Source organism: Sapajus apella, unplaced genomic scaffold (genome assembly GCF_009761245.1).
Source record: "Sapajus apella isolate SASKATOON/1434 unplaced genomic scaffold, GSC_monkey_1.0 scaffold13, whole genome shotgun sequence".
NCBI classification, from domain to species: domain Eukaryota; kingdom Metazoa; phylum Chordata; class Mammalia; order Primates; family Cebidae; genus Sapajus; species Sapajus apella.
Window position 1 is genome coordinate 32118199 of NW_022436953.1, and position 15642 is coordinate 32133840.

The following is a 15642-nucleotide window of genomic DNA, read 5'->3' on the forward strand; positions in this document are numbered from 1 at the left end:
ATTAGACAATACGTTTTAAAAAATCCTAGTGACTAGTCAAAAGTAATCTTGTCAGACATTCTGCAATCAGCTAATACTTACATACTGAAATTAATATTTGGTCTATCATCTTTTACAGCTATTTCTTCTCCATGAGCAGGAACGACGCCCAAACACTCACTGCAGGACAACAATGGTGAGTAAGAAAAGCCCTGGGTCTCCCAGGACGCCCACAAGGCTTCGGACAGAAATTGGGCCAGAAGTCTTGTGGGAAATGGCCTCGTAGCTGTGTTTTTGTGTAGAAGACGGGCCTTATTCTTTAGATAACGATCAGAAATTATTTTACTAGATCTGCATTATGTCAAAAGGTTCAAACTCTTCTGTGCAGGGGACTCCATAAAGGACAGAATCAATCATTGCTGCAAAAGTAGATAAACCAGATATAGGCGTGGTGCATTCCTGCGAACCAGGCGCCGGGAATGCAACCCCTCGGGTTTGTGGGTAGGTGACAGGGCATGACTTTTGTATGCACTCCTCATTTTCCTTCCGGGGACTCAACTCTGTAGTTTTCCCCTAGAGGGGATTGGATCGACCCCTAAGACCTGGAAAGAGAGGGAGAGGCAGAAAAAGAGAAAAAGAAAGGAGGGAAGAAATAGAGTTTTCAAATGGAGAAGACCTTCAGTTGTAAAACATTCAAAAAACAACACATGCTAGAAAATGCTCAAAAATCAAAGTGACAAACATGTGCATGTCCTTAAGACCATTTGCCCGTCTCGGCTGTAGAAAACTATCAGTTATGATAGCACAGGATTGTTACAGAATGCGGTGTTTTGGTGCCTGTCATTCTGTGCAAGATATCTCTCCTGAAATCATAAATCTTATGGGGCTTTCCACTCAGCAAGGAAAGTTGCTGCGGCCCTCCCCGCTGCAGTTCTGCTCTGATTATGGACAACCGTTCTCGAGGGCTGGTTGGGAGTGTGTCCATGACCCATCCCTTTTGGGGACACATTTTCCTTACCTCTTGTGAGCTTTGATGCTTTTCCCTAACCCTTTAGATTCAAATTGTATACAGGTTTCCCTTTATTGATTCCAACTACTAAAAAACAGAAACAAAACTTTTGGCTGGCACAGGGGCTCACACCTGTAATCACAGCGCCTTGGGAGGCCTGGGAGAGAGAATCGTTTGAGTCAGGAGTTCAGAGCCAGTCTGGGTCACATAGGAAGATCCCATCTCACAAAAACCTTTTTAAAAAAGTTCGCCAGGTGTGGTGGCACACTCTCATGGTCCCAGCTACTTGGTTAGTTGAGGTAGGAGGATGCATGAGACCAGGAGGCTGAGGCTGCCGTGAACCAGGATCGTATCAGCACCACCGCGCTCCAGCCTGGTGACAGAGTGAGACCCTGTCAAAATAATAAAATAAAATAAATAATAAAAATCTTTTGTTTTCGAGGTATTTTCAAAAGTCCCATATTCTTGGGATGGGCATTTGGATGAACTGCGTGCTGTGTATTACTATTCAAGGCTTTCTGTTTTCTCATTAGTAGAGTCCAACCAGAGAGCTGTCTTTCAAGAAAGATTCCTGGGTTCATCACCAAGCATCTCAGAGAAATCCGGGGTGATTCTAAAGAGAAGCGCCTCTGCAGCCTGGAAGGAGGGTGGCAGATGAGACTCCTTTTTCCGCTTGGTAGACACTTTTTTGTTCTCTTACCTTTTGGTGAAAGAGAAAGTCACAAACCTCATCCAGTGAAGCCCTCAACTCTCTGCCGTGGATTCACCTCTAGTGGTGATTAAATGATGTGCCTCATTCTGTCTCTACCAGAGTGGAAATCCGTGACTTTCTAATTTGTTCCTACTTCCCTTTGAACTCACATCCCAATTAGTGGCACTTCAGTGGCAGTCAGGGGACAGCACACAGTGAAAGAAACCCAGAGAAGCTGACAGAGCAGAGTGGGCTTGTACGCTGGGGTTCTGCAGTGCTCTGGGGACGCAGAGCCTTCCCAGGGCAACATGCCTGCTCAGAGTGGGTGTTACAGGCACGTCTGCATTCTGTCTGTGGATTTAAATGTACACGTCTATTTGTTTCCTCCTAAAGGCCCCAGGACACATGTACTAACAATTCCGATTGTGTTAAGGAAAAAGAAGCCCTTCTCAGTACACACACAGACACCCACACGCACACGCTTACACGCAATGCAAATACAAAGCAAGGAAGCCAACAACATCCCAAACATGCCACAAGGCCACAAAAGGGCTCTATTTCTCCTCAGCAAGAAATACCACTCTGTCTGCTCCCCGAAGATGGGGACTCCAGGGTTTTTCTCAGGGCCACAAAAAAGGACCATTCCATCCAACAGGCAGCATTTCCGAGCCTGCACAAGGCTTCCAAATGTTCCCAGGAGCTCTCTCTCCACCTGTGAATGGCTAGGTGGCATTGCCGGCTGCTTCTTTCATTCCCCCTCTGCTTTGAACCCAGAAACTGTGGGGTTTTTCTTTGTCAATGTCTCCCAGAAGTAGTAGTCCCTACCCCAATGTCAACGGGAGCACGGGATCATAGGTGGATACCGATTGGTCGTTGCTGGGACACCATTCCTAGAAGTCTCTGGCAGTGTGTCTAAGAATAATGTCAGTACATTGCAGACCCTACAGGTGCCTGTGGGCAAGAAGGGTATTTTGGGATCTCAGATGGCACAGGTAATTCTGGGACTTCTCCTCACAGGAGACAGAGAACTGCCATGGCAATGCTGATTTCCACCCTTTGTGAAGACATGACAGAGAAGCACTGCTAATTTAACAAACATGAGTTGAACAAGACAACAGCCATAAATTGTGAGCTAATTTAAAATAGTAAAAGACATCCAAAAGAAATGAATCACAATACAGAAACATAAAACCCTGTTTAAATAATTTGGGGTTATATTCCAGAAGGCAGGTACTAAGTAATCATTTAATTCCTCATTTCCATGGAATTCTTTAAGATTCCTCATTGGGAAATGATTTTCTTTTTAAAATCACAGCTTAAATAATTTAAATGAAAACATGTCGAAGGATGTTATGTGACAAAATTTCTGTAGTTTCCCAACCACATTTTGGAGGAATGTTTTCAAAAATTACCTGGGCACTCTATAAAACGTTAGCGCTTTTTTAATTACAAGGTTTATGTTACTTGGTGAAATTTTAATGTAATGAAACATTCAGCTGGACCTTGTGCTGGATGTAAAATAAAATTATTCATTGAAAATCAGACCACAGGCCACCTACTGTTTTTTTTAACAAATGGTTGAACTATCACGGGGTTACAGAACTTAACATGTAAATTGCAGTAGATCTTATAATTTCTGAATCAAATCCCCAAAGACTGCCATTTAAGTCAAATATATGAGTGAAATTTTGCTTCTGCGCCATAATAATGCAATGAAATGGTCAAAAATCTGCACATAGCTAGAGTAATTATTAACCCAATAATAATGTATTTTTAGTTATTTAATCAAAGGTATAAAAATTATTAATGTCAAGTTCTTCTTATAAAAATGAAGTTTTAACCACCAGCATTTAATTTCAAGGGTGACAATGCTAAATCTAACCCATTAGGGGAATTTCTCACAAAGCCAAATAGTACAAGCGAGAGAAAGATTGCGGCTCACATTTCAGGTCATTACTAGGAAATAGCAGAAAAGGACTATTTTTCTCCAAAATGGTCTTGAGCTAATTTTTAACATTAACTGAAATTGATCAATCTTCCATAAACTCAACTTGATCTATGGGCTAAGACAGAAACCATGGAGCAAATCTCATGGAAATCACATCCCTCATAGGTAAACATCAGTAGGAGGTGTGGGGCTGAATATTTCTGCCGCACACTGCCCAAATCCTACTGTTTTCTACTTTGTGCTGCAGGGAAATCTGAAGGGTGACTTCATGTCACTTGGTAGCAGTAATAGAATTTTCCCCTTTTGCTTCCTCCCCTGAATGTTAAAACCTGTTGGTGATACAGAAATTTCCATTTTCATATCAGATCTGCTTAGGAGGTTGGGTTGCCCAAAAGCTGTTCAGCTGATGTCCCCCTTATGGCCCCTCTAGGTCTCCGTGGATTTCCCTCAGACAAAGGTCTTGCCTTCCACTGATGACACAGAAATCTCCACTTGTGACCTTCTGGCTGCCGATACCCTGAGACATCAGGAGGTAACATTTTATTTTTGCAGCCATTGGGCGTAAACGTGTTCTACTTCACCCTGTCCCCCCCATGTCTGGGTGGTCAATAGGACCAGCAGGAATTCACCTCTGGCATTATGGGGAAAATGAAATTTGTTCCATAGTACTGGAAGAGCAGGGTCCACTGAAAATAAAGGACAATCTCTAAAGTTTCCATACCCAAATGATGCCACTTCTTTCCATATTCCACTTACTCACTTGCGCCCCCCACCAAAAGTGGCAGGACGAAGTTGCCTTTTATTTTACATCTGCTTTCTGAAAAATGTCCAACTGGGCAGAGAAATGGGCAGAAGAAGAGAGGACAATTCCAGAAAAGGACCTTATTAAACCAGCAACAGGACATCAGCACATCAACATCTAAACATTCAAAGCCAGGCCAGGCGCAGTGGCTGACTCCTGCTATCCCAGCACTTTGGGAGGCCCAGGTGGGTGGGTCACTTGAGGTACGGAGTTCAAGACCAGCCTGGCCAACATGGTGAAATCCTGTCTTTACTAAAAATAAAAAAAATTATCCGGGTGTGCTGGTGGGCGTCTGTAATCTCAGCTACTTGGAAGGCTGAGGCAGGAGAATTGATTGAACCCCAGAGGCAGAGGTTGCAGTGAGCCGAGACCGTGCCATCGCACTCCAGCCTGGGCAAAGAGAAAGAAACTCCGTCCCCCCAAAATAAATGAATATATAAAAATAAATATTCCAAAACCATTCATAGCCCAGAGTTAAAAGGATTACAGACAAAACCTTTGTGGAAATAGCAACAGTCACCAATGCATAAGGACAAACACTCTTCCTTAAAGCCCCAAAGCTCCCAGGCACCTGACCTGGCCTGCGCAGCCCCTCTTGCAGCCGAACACCCAGCCTAAGCGCAGCGCCACTGCCGGGTCTGCTGCTTCCAAGTCCTGGTATCAGCATCGCTGGTTGGGATTATCAGCATTCTTGTATTTCGCCTGAGAACCTGCACTGCCGAAGAGCCGATGCTGGACCTCTCCCATCATAGTCCTGCCTCCCTGGCCCGGTGTGGCTCTTCAGTGGCCCCCAAATCCTCCTGTCACTATCCTCTCATCGTTATCTAAGGTGATCGGTCAGCTCTGTGCCGCCACCTGTCTTTTCAATCCAGTGCCAACTACGCTACGGAAAACTGTCAGTCCTGCTCCTTTCCCATCCACGCTGAGTCTCATTAACACCTCTCTTTCCTCTGGCTATTTGCCACTGAGACTTAAGGAGACTGTTGTTCCTAAACACACACAAGAAAACCGTGTGAAAATGCAGTTGTGGGTCTGTGTGATTTAAACGCAAAGACACTGAGTAATTCTGAGTTAAAATAACTCATAGCAAGCTTTAAAGCAACTGTTAGCCTAGTCATTTCCATTTAAACCAAAATTTTGCCTGCAACCTGGACATGGAGCTCTCAGTGAATCACATAATTAATGCATTTTAAAACATGTTCCCACAATGATCAATATTTATGAATTTCTAATCTACCAGAGGGACGTAGGTCTAGAACAGGAAAAGTACTTTCAGATAATAAATGGCAGCTGGGAGTATAGCGTGTGTTGTATTCAGAACAATGTATTTTCCCTTGAAAGGGTCTGATAGATGGACAGAGACACCTCTGTGCTCTCCTGAACACCCACTTCTTCCTTCTGTTTCAGGAAGAACTTCAGGCATTTTTTAATCAGGTGCCCAAATATCTCTTGGAAAATCCATCCTAAGGGGTAACCACATCTGAGTACCCACTTGGAGAAGGGAAATCAATGGATCTGACATTTCACTGTCAACACGGTGGACACCTTGGATTTCCAGAAATCTTTAGTGGGATCCAAGAAGTTCTAATCTCTGACTGTCACAGGAAGTCATCAACCAGTCAGGCCCCTAAAGTAGCAATATCCTCACCGTGATCTTGGGATTCCTGAGGCTGCAGATGTCCATATGGCTTAGACTTTTCATTTGCTACTTGTCTGTGGACCAAGACTGAGGCCATCTTGGCTTTTTCCACCCTTTCTGCATGTCCACATGTCTCAGAGGAAAGGATGGAATGAAGACTAGGAAACACTCGTCGCAGCATTGAGCTTACCTGGCATCCGGGTCACTCTCAGCTTCCAGATGGCAGACTGGGCACGGAAGTAGTGGAAGCCTGGACCAGTGAGGCCACTCACTGGCTGGATCCACACATCTTGGTTGGACCCCTGTTCACCCAGGAGTGACAACCAGTTAGCTCACGAACAAAGGAAGAACAGTGGCTCCCTGTCCTCATGTCCCCTGTGCCCGTGCATACAGACTCTACGGGCAGCCACATTCTCCTGGAATCCCTCCTTGACTTTCTTTCTTTCTCACTAGACTCTGAGTCACCTGCCAGTTGTATGATGCCTTCAGAGCCTGGCACAGAGTATGGCATGCACATAATTGAGTGACTGCTGCTTCTGAGGGACCACACTTGTTTAAGATGGATGTATTCACAGGGATAATTCACTAGTGCTGCGGGCATGTGTTATGGACCAGAAGAGTTGGGGGAACACAAGAGGGAAACTGAGGCTGGGCCTGAGGAGCTCATGGGAGAGCATCTGATGCCACATCTAGGGGAGCACCCAAGTGCGCATCCCACTTATCCACTCATTCCCCCAAAATGACAAGACCAAGTTGCGTTTTATTTTACACCTGCTTTCTGAAAAATGTGTAACTGGGCAGGGACATGGGCAGAAGAAGATAAAAAAAATGGCAGGAAATAACCTGAAAAAACTAGCAACAGAACATCGGCATCTAAATATTCAAAGCCATTCACAGCCGAGATTTAAAAGGATTCAAGACATCAACTTTGTAAAAATAGCGACAGTCACCAGCGCATACGGGCAAACATCCTCCCTTAACGTCCCAGACGCTCCCGGCTCCTGACCAGGCTCATGCATCCCCTTCCGACGAATACCCCAGCCTAAGCGCAATGCCACTGCCAGGGGCTTTTCTGTCTATCACAGAGTTTTTTGTGCTGTATTTTCAGGAATTTCCTTAGTAGGTGCTGATATTTTAATGGTGTCCACTTTGATTGCAGTTGATGTAGGAGAGATGAAGAACTCTGAGCAGGAGGCTGAGGCCTCCACAGTGAAAGAGAAAATGAGTCCAGCTTGGCGTGTCCACCTCCGTCTCTGCCCCACTCCAGGACAGACCCACCTTGCAAGGCCAGCCCTGACAGTCACATGTAGGGAACGCCTAGTGTACAACTTGATTTGGTCCCCGGGTTAGAAAGCCTGAGGCTCACAGCCAGAGGCTCACCTGGCAGCCCCTGACCCATGCCTCAGCACCCGTGTGAGAAAGGCTTTCGGCCATTCTGGATTGCAAACCAAAAATAAAATGGAAGCCCCCCTCGCCACTCCAACCATCTAAATGGACTCCCTGGTCAGCCAGGGTGCTGGAAAGTTAACCTGAAAGACTGGTTCAGGTGACGACAGGAAGGTGGCATCTGACATACCTTGCTGTGCCTGCCTCCTTCTTGGATTTCAGGAAAAGCCTGGCCAGCATGTAACATCAACACAGAGCTGTTTCTCTCTGAAGCCTGCTATCTGGAGGGTTCATTTGCATGATGAAACTTTGGGACAACCTGACATTCCTTTCTACTGATAATAACTCTTTCAACCAATTGCCAATTGGAACATTTTAAAATCTATTTGTAACCTGGAAGTCCTGCCTTTCTGGACTGAATCAATGTACATCTTAGATGTATCTGATCGAAGGCTCCTGCCTCCCTAAAATGTATAAAACCAAGCTGCACCCAGACCACCTTGGGCACGTGTTCTCAGGACCTCCTGAGGGCTGTGTCAAGGGCCATGTCACTCATAGTTGGCTCAAAATAAATCTCCAAATATTTCATGGAGTTTCACTCTTTTCATCAACAGAATGAATACTTTTTGCCCTTGATTTTTTGGTATCTTTGTGGCATATAATTGAGTTTGGAAATGCTATCACTAACCCCAAGTGAATCAGAACACACTGAGGGGAAACAGTTTTTAAAATGTGACTGTTCTGGATGGAATGTTTGCATCCCCCACAAATTCGTATGTTGGAGCCTCAGCTCTCCGTGTGATGGTGTCTGGAGATGGGGCCTGTGGCAGGTGATTAGGGTTAGATGTGGCCATAATGGTGGGCTCCTCACAACAAAATTATTGTCCTTATAGGAGACATGAGAGTTCCCTCTCTCTGTCTCTGTCTCTCTCAATCTTTCCTTCTCTCTCCTCTCTCTCTCTCTCTGTCCCTCCCATCTCTCTCCCCATCTCTCCCTGTCTCTCTGCCAGATGATGGCATAGCAAGAAGGCAGCCATCTGCAAGCCAGGAACAGAGCCCTCCCCAACCCTGCTGGTACCCTGAGCTTGGACTTGCAGCCCCCAGAACTGTAAGACAATATATGTCTATTGTCTAAGTCTCCAGTCTGTGGTATTTCATTACAGACGCTCGAGCTGACTAAGGCAAGGACTCTATAAAAGAATGCTATTTTTGAATTCAGGGAGCCCAAAATGCATAATCACCAATTATTTTTACTTGAAATTGGTTAAAGCAAAAGTAACTTCATGAGAGAGGAAAAGGGGGAAGACAGGATGAAGAAAGACTATGGAAAGCAAAACAGTGTGTGTGAAAAAGTTGTCTTTGAAGCATTCAGCTTGGATGCTGAATACCAACCTTCAATCCAGGTTGGATTTTTAGAGCCAACTTATGCACTCCTAAAATATTTCTGTGTAATTGAAACATTTTCGTAAATGCCTGAATGAATGGCATGGCTAAAATAAGCATCTTTTCTGGGCTAGATTACACCATCGTACCAAGTTAGAGTCCTAATTATCAGGTGTTCTTGGGAACACTGGCTGAGCGCACTTGTACTAAAATATATTTAATTTGGTTTTATATAGCACCTTTTAGTACACATTGTGCCTTATTTCAAACTGCTTTAACGAGTAATGAATTAGATACTTGCAGGACAGTGACGCCTCAAACAAACGGAGGGGATATCACAGGCTCAGCAATAGCTCAAATTGGAAAACCAGGGCCTGTGCAGAAGCTTAGCTCCTGTTCTCTGCAGGAAGGGCTATACTGCCATGCCTTCCCACATAACTGGACCATGCACACGGTGGCCGAGGCAGGGGAGCCTGGAGGAGCAGCGCGGGGATAGCGGCATGCCCTGTGGTTGGGCAGGTGCCAGGGTGGCATGAGGCTGTGTGCAGCTGGCAGGCAGAGTGGGTACCTAGAGAGGACAGAGCTGCCTGCAGCCATCTCTCAGTCAGCAGGCAGCAGCAGGGAGCCAGCAATCGGCCATTGTGTTTCCCCAGCCGCAGGCTGGTTGAGCATGACACTAGGGAATTTGATTAGAAGCAATTTTAGAAAATTAAGCCGAGTGCAGTGGCTCACACCTATACTCCCAGTACTTTGGGAGGCTGAGGTGGGTGGATCACGAGGTCAGGAGTTCGAGACCAGCCTGGCCAAGATGGTGAAACCCTGACTCTATTAAAAATATAAAAATTAGCCAAGTGTGGTGGCAGGCATCTGTAAAACCAGCTGCTCAGGAGGCAGAAGCAGGAGAATCACTTGAACCCAGGAGGTGGAGGTTGCAGTGAGCCAAGATTGCACCACTGTACTCTAGCCTGAGTGAGAGAGCAAGACTCCATCTAAAAGGAAAAAAAAAAAAAGAAAGAAAGACAATCCAGGCAAGAAGAGACTAGGACTGAGTCCTGTCCCCAAGCTCAGGCAGGTCCCTGAGAACACCTCAGAGCCTGAATTTATCTATGTTTAGTGTTCATTTGTCCCAGTGTGCAAGGTGCGGAGGGGTTCCCTGGGACAGGTGCCATCCTACAGAATATTCAGTGCTAAGCTAGGAAAGTCCTTGGCAAACGGGCCAGCTGGCCACTCCACCAGTATCTAGAGTGGCATTTCTCAAAGGCTGATGCTCAGACCATCTGCATGTGCTCATTAAAAACCTAGTGCCTGTGCCTTCACCTGAGACCTACTGATTCCTAATTGCATGTGTGAAGGATCCAACAGTTTGCATTAAACCAGTGCTTTCGTGGACTCATACATGCAAACTACTTCCTAGCACTGTTTTCCTGCAAGAGCTAAAAGCAGCAGCAAGCTTTTTATCAAGAAGTTAATGCTGAATTTTCTCTGAGGAGAGGCAGATTCTCAGGCCAGACACTGCTGAACATTCTCAATGGGGTAAAATGGTCCTAACCAGCAAGGCACAGGCTCTGCTGCTTGCCAAGGGTCTCAATTCCCCTGTTCACATCCCAGCATCACACTACCTGGTTTTCATCACAGCTCCTCTCTTCCCAGCTGTGTGACCTTGAGAAAATTACATTATCTCTCTGGGCCTCACTTTCTTGCCTAGTATCAAGTGTAATAATAGTGATTTTCTCCCTATTTAAAAATAATACTATGTTAAAAGTCACATAAAATAAGAACAGGGCCTATCACATACAAAATGCTCAATAACTGTGAGCTGTTAGTCCATCTTTATGATAAAATATGCATGTGAAATGGCTACTGGGCTTACAATATTACAATTTGGACACAGATATCCACGAGTTCCAGAAAGGAGAAACGCTCATCTGTTTTGTTTTCTGCCTGAGGTTTGTTTTCACTGCCGTGTTCGTGAAATTATATTCAATGGCTTGAGGCACTTACCATGTGTGAAAGGTCTAGCTGAGAACACAATAAATAAAATTAATTCTCTAGCCTCCAAATACTCACAAGGTGGAGCAATAGCCATGTTGAATTGAGTAATAAGAGCAACCATACAGCAAAAGCCTGCTGTGTGCCAAGCACCTTGTGTCAACTACCTGCTTCCCTGTTTACAACAATCTCACAAATTATATCCACACATCCACCATATTTTCATCTAATATATGTCAGGCACTGTACTAGATGCTGGGAATATACGAATGAATAAGAAAGACCTGTCTCCTGCCCCTTATTGAGCCTGCCGTCTACTGCAGAAGGTAGATGTTGCACTAGCTATATATATTAGTATTGAAGTTCTTTGATAAATTAGGAATAACTTAGCAGGCTCAAAGATATTAAATGACATATGAGTGGCATGGCCAGAGTGTGATGGCATCTGATTTCAAACTCAGGTCAGCTGAATTTCAAAGCTTGTGCATTCTCCTCCATTCCAGTGTTTGTAACCTACCAGACTAACTAGAAGAAAGGTCAAATGACAGAAAATAAGACATAAGAGTATAGAGAAACTACTGTTGAGAACCCTGAGGAGTAAGTGAGTAAATACGAGTTCAATAGCCTGAAAAGATTTTAGAGATAATAACTCTTATTTTGGAGTTGGAAATAATTCAGATTTTCACAGGCAGGCAAGAAGGGTATTCCAAGTAAGAGGAATAGTATATGCAACATAGTGCAGGTCAGAAAGGGGGCACAGAGTCCTGACAACAGCAAGTCCCCTGAGCCTGGAATGGTCTGTGGGGGAATGGGAAGACAAAGTGAGAGCCTGGGACAAAGCTAAAGACACAGCCAGGGAAAGTTGGCAAGGGCCTCGGACACTGTCATGAAGAATATGGATTTGATTGTCGGGACAATAGGGAAGCTTTGGAGTCTGAGCATGAAAGTGGCAGAAGTAGGCGGAACAAGGCAGTGAGCAATGTCCTCTCCTCCCACTTCCTTACTTTCTGGTGTGAACTAAGGAGAAGCTCACACCAAACTGCCTCTCCCTAGTTACCCCTGCTCCCACAGGGGAGAACCCACTGATACTATCCCATGAGTTCTTCTCAGTCTTCCCATCCCTTGCTGAAAGGCACCCACTTAGGAAGTTATTTCTCTTAAGCTCCCGTCTATGACATCACATCAGACACCCCTAACTATTCTATGTAGGCAAACATAAGTGAATCTCATTCTTTCTCAATGATATACATCCACCAAGCCATAAAGTGGAGCACGCATGGCAGCATTCCATCATCAAACGGAAGTGGTACATACATGATGATCAGGTGCAAGCAGGTCCTGCAGGCACAAATAAGTTACGTGGAGAAGTGGCCCAAATGCCCATGCTTCCCACTCCGACTACACCACTTTCTGTCTCCCATTCTCCACCTATGGCCTCATAGGGAGTTCCCTGCAATCCACTGACAGAGGAAGATTAGATTTGGGCCAGGTTTACACATGGTTGTGCACAATATACAGGAGCCACCTGAAAGTGGACAGCTGTAGCACTGAAGCCCCTTTCTGGGACATCCCTGAAGTTCCTTAGAGGCTGGAACTACAAGCAGTGCACCTATTTAGTATGCTTAGAAGGAAATATGGCCAGAAATGCAAGTATACAGCAATTAATGGGCTACAGCAAATGGTTTGGATGAATCATCAGGCACTTGGAAGAAACATGATTGGAAGAAACTTGAAAAATTGGGGACAAGAAGAAAATTCAGAGAAGAGGTATGTGAATAGGCATCTCTGAATGATCAAAAATATACAGATATTTGTGTCCCATGTGAAGGGTGGTGCGGGTCCCTAGGTGTAACTATCTGTGTGCATATATGTGTCTGTGTATGTGAGTGAATGTATCTGTGTGTGCCATGAAAATGCACCACTCACATCTGCCACAGGGAGCATAACTGATTAATGGTTCTAGCGACTGCTCTTCCACATATATCACTGCATTTGTGCCAAGATCACACTTCCCAAGAGCTGCTTCTAGTCATGGTTGAACACTGGCCAAGGATACTAGGGCAGGTTTATTCCAGCAAGTTATAGGACGCTTCTTGCAGATAATTTTGACTTGAGGACTCCCCATGAGCCTAGCTGAACCATTTTTGGAAGCACTGTAGTCTAAGATCCCTCCTACTGTCACCCCCTACCCCTCCTCCTCCCCCCCCTTCCCCTCATCCCCACTTGGGACACATATATCTGTATATTTTTGCTAGGGGTTCAATAATTTACTATGAAGAAGATGAGATGACCCATTCTATGGAGACGACTCAGCCTCTTTCTCCAGCCACCTCATTATCACTGAATGGGCTCATGAAAAAAGTGTCCATGGTGCCAGGGACGGAAGCCAATCATGGGCTCAGCAACACAGACTCCCCACTCACTAAGGCTGACCTGGCTAAGACTACTACTGAGTGACCAATCTGGCAGCAGCAGAGACCAACACTGAGCCCCTAATATGGCATGACTCCCCAGGGTGCTAAGCCAGTTACCTGGTAGCAGGTTAATTACATGGGGCTGCTTCCCTCGTGAAAGGGACAACATTTTGTTATTACTGGTCACTTAATCTAGATACAGATCTGCCTTTCTTTTGCACAATGGTTTTTGTCAAAACTATCCATGGACTACAATGCCGTCTTATACACCATCATGGTATTCCACACAGCTTTACTTCCGATAAGGAAGTCACTTCACAGGTAATGAAGTGTGGCAGTGGGCCCATGTTCACGGAATTCACTGGTCTTACCCTGTTTCCCACCACCCTGAGGCAACCAGTTTGATAGAATGGTATAGTGGTCTTTTGAAGTCACAGTGGCACCATCAGTTAGATGACAATACCTTGCAGTGCTGGGGCAAGGTTCTCTGGGAGGCTGTATATTTTCTGAATCTGTGCCCAATGTAAGATGCTGTTTCTTCCATTTTCGAAACTCACAGGCCCAGGAATCAAGGGGTGGAAATGGGAGTGGCATCATTCACTATTACCCCTAGTTAACCACTGCCAATTTTTTTCTTCCTACGCTGATGGACTTGCATTCTGAAGGCCTAGAGGTTTCAGTTCCAGTGGGAGGAGTGGTTCCACCAGGGAACACAACTATTCCACTAAACTGGAAGTTAAGACTGCCACCTGGACACTCTGGGCTCCTCATACCCCTAAATCAACAGGCAAAGAAGGGAGGTGCTGTGCTGGCTGGATGACTGCTCCAGACTACAAAGGGGAAGTTGGACTGCTATTCCACACGGAGATGAGGAAGAGTATGTCTGGAATACTGGAGATCGCTCACGGTGTCTCTTAGGATGATCATACCTTATGATCAAAGTCAATGGAAAACTACAGCAACTGAATGTGGGCAGGACTCAGAGCCCAGACTCAAGAATAAAGGTTTGGGTCACTCCACCAGGAAAAGATTCATAACCAGCTGAGTTGCTTACTGAGGACAGAGGGAATTCAGAATGGGTACTGGAAGAAGGTGGTTATAAATACCAGCTACCATCACATGACCAGTTACGGAAATAAGGACTGTAATTACCATGAATATTTCTTCTTTATTTTCTTGAGAATATGTGCATGTGTCTTTTTTTCTCCCCTCTCTTATCCCCTTATTCTGTAACATAGATGAATTGGCTTTATATCATATTTAAATATTGTTGAAATTACATCCCAGTATGTAAGTTATAAGATATCAAAAGAAAGGTAAACATTACTCAGGGACTTCCCCTTCTCTTCAGGAGAAGAGGTTAGTGCATTTTCAGTCGTACCCAGGATAGCTGTATCACATTAGGCAGAATTATGACCTTGTCATTGCCTTTATTTAGAGATTAAGTGTGGTTTGAGGAGATGTATGTATGTGTCGAGTTGAAAGGGATACACTTGTGGTGGTTAATTTTGTCAACTTGATCAACCTATGGGGTACCCAGATTCTTGATTAAACATTATTCTGGCTGTTTCTGTGAGGGTGTTTTTGATCAGGTTGAAGTTTAAATTGGTAAACGGGTAAAGTAGATTGTTCTCTCTAATGTGGTGGGCCTCATCTAATCAGTTGAGGGTCTGAATAAATCAAAAAGGCTGACTCTCCCCCAAGTAAGAGAGCATTCTTCCTGCCTAGATGGTCTTAAAAGTGGGACAATCATTTTTTTCCTGCCTTTGCACTCCAACTGAAACATCAGGGCTTCCTGGATCTCAGGCCCACCAGCCTTCAGACTAGAACTACACTGTTAGCTCTCCTGATTCTCAGGGTTTCAACTCAGACTAGAACTAAACTGCTGCCTCTTCTGGGTCTCCAGCTTCCCACTTCACTCTGCAGATTGAAGGACTTGCCAGCCTCCATGATGGTAAAAACCAATTCCTTAGGATAAACCTCTTTCTGTGTGCGTATACACACACACACACACACACACACACACACACACACACACACACACACACACATTGGTTCTGTCTCTTTGGAGAACATTGACTAATCCATCTACTAAATGTAAGTCCCACGACGGTGGGCTTTGTCTTTTTTGCTTACTACTTTACCACCAGCAACTAAAACAGTGCTCGGTAGCAGATGTGCTCAGATATTTGTTGAGGGAGTAAAAAAATCAATGAATTTGTTTGAGGAAATGGAGCATACTTTCAGCAGTTTCACTCCATGAAACAAAGATTAAGTTAAATGAATAAAAACCTAAACACTGGGGCCTTTATCGGTTCTTTACACCCTTGCCAGCTAACACAATATAGCTTTCTAATTCTCCACTCATCGCCTGGGAACCTGAATTAAGTTGCCACTGTTTA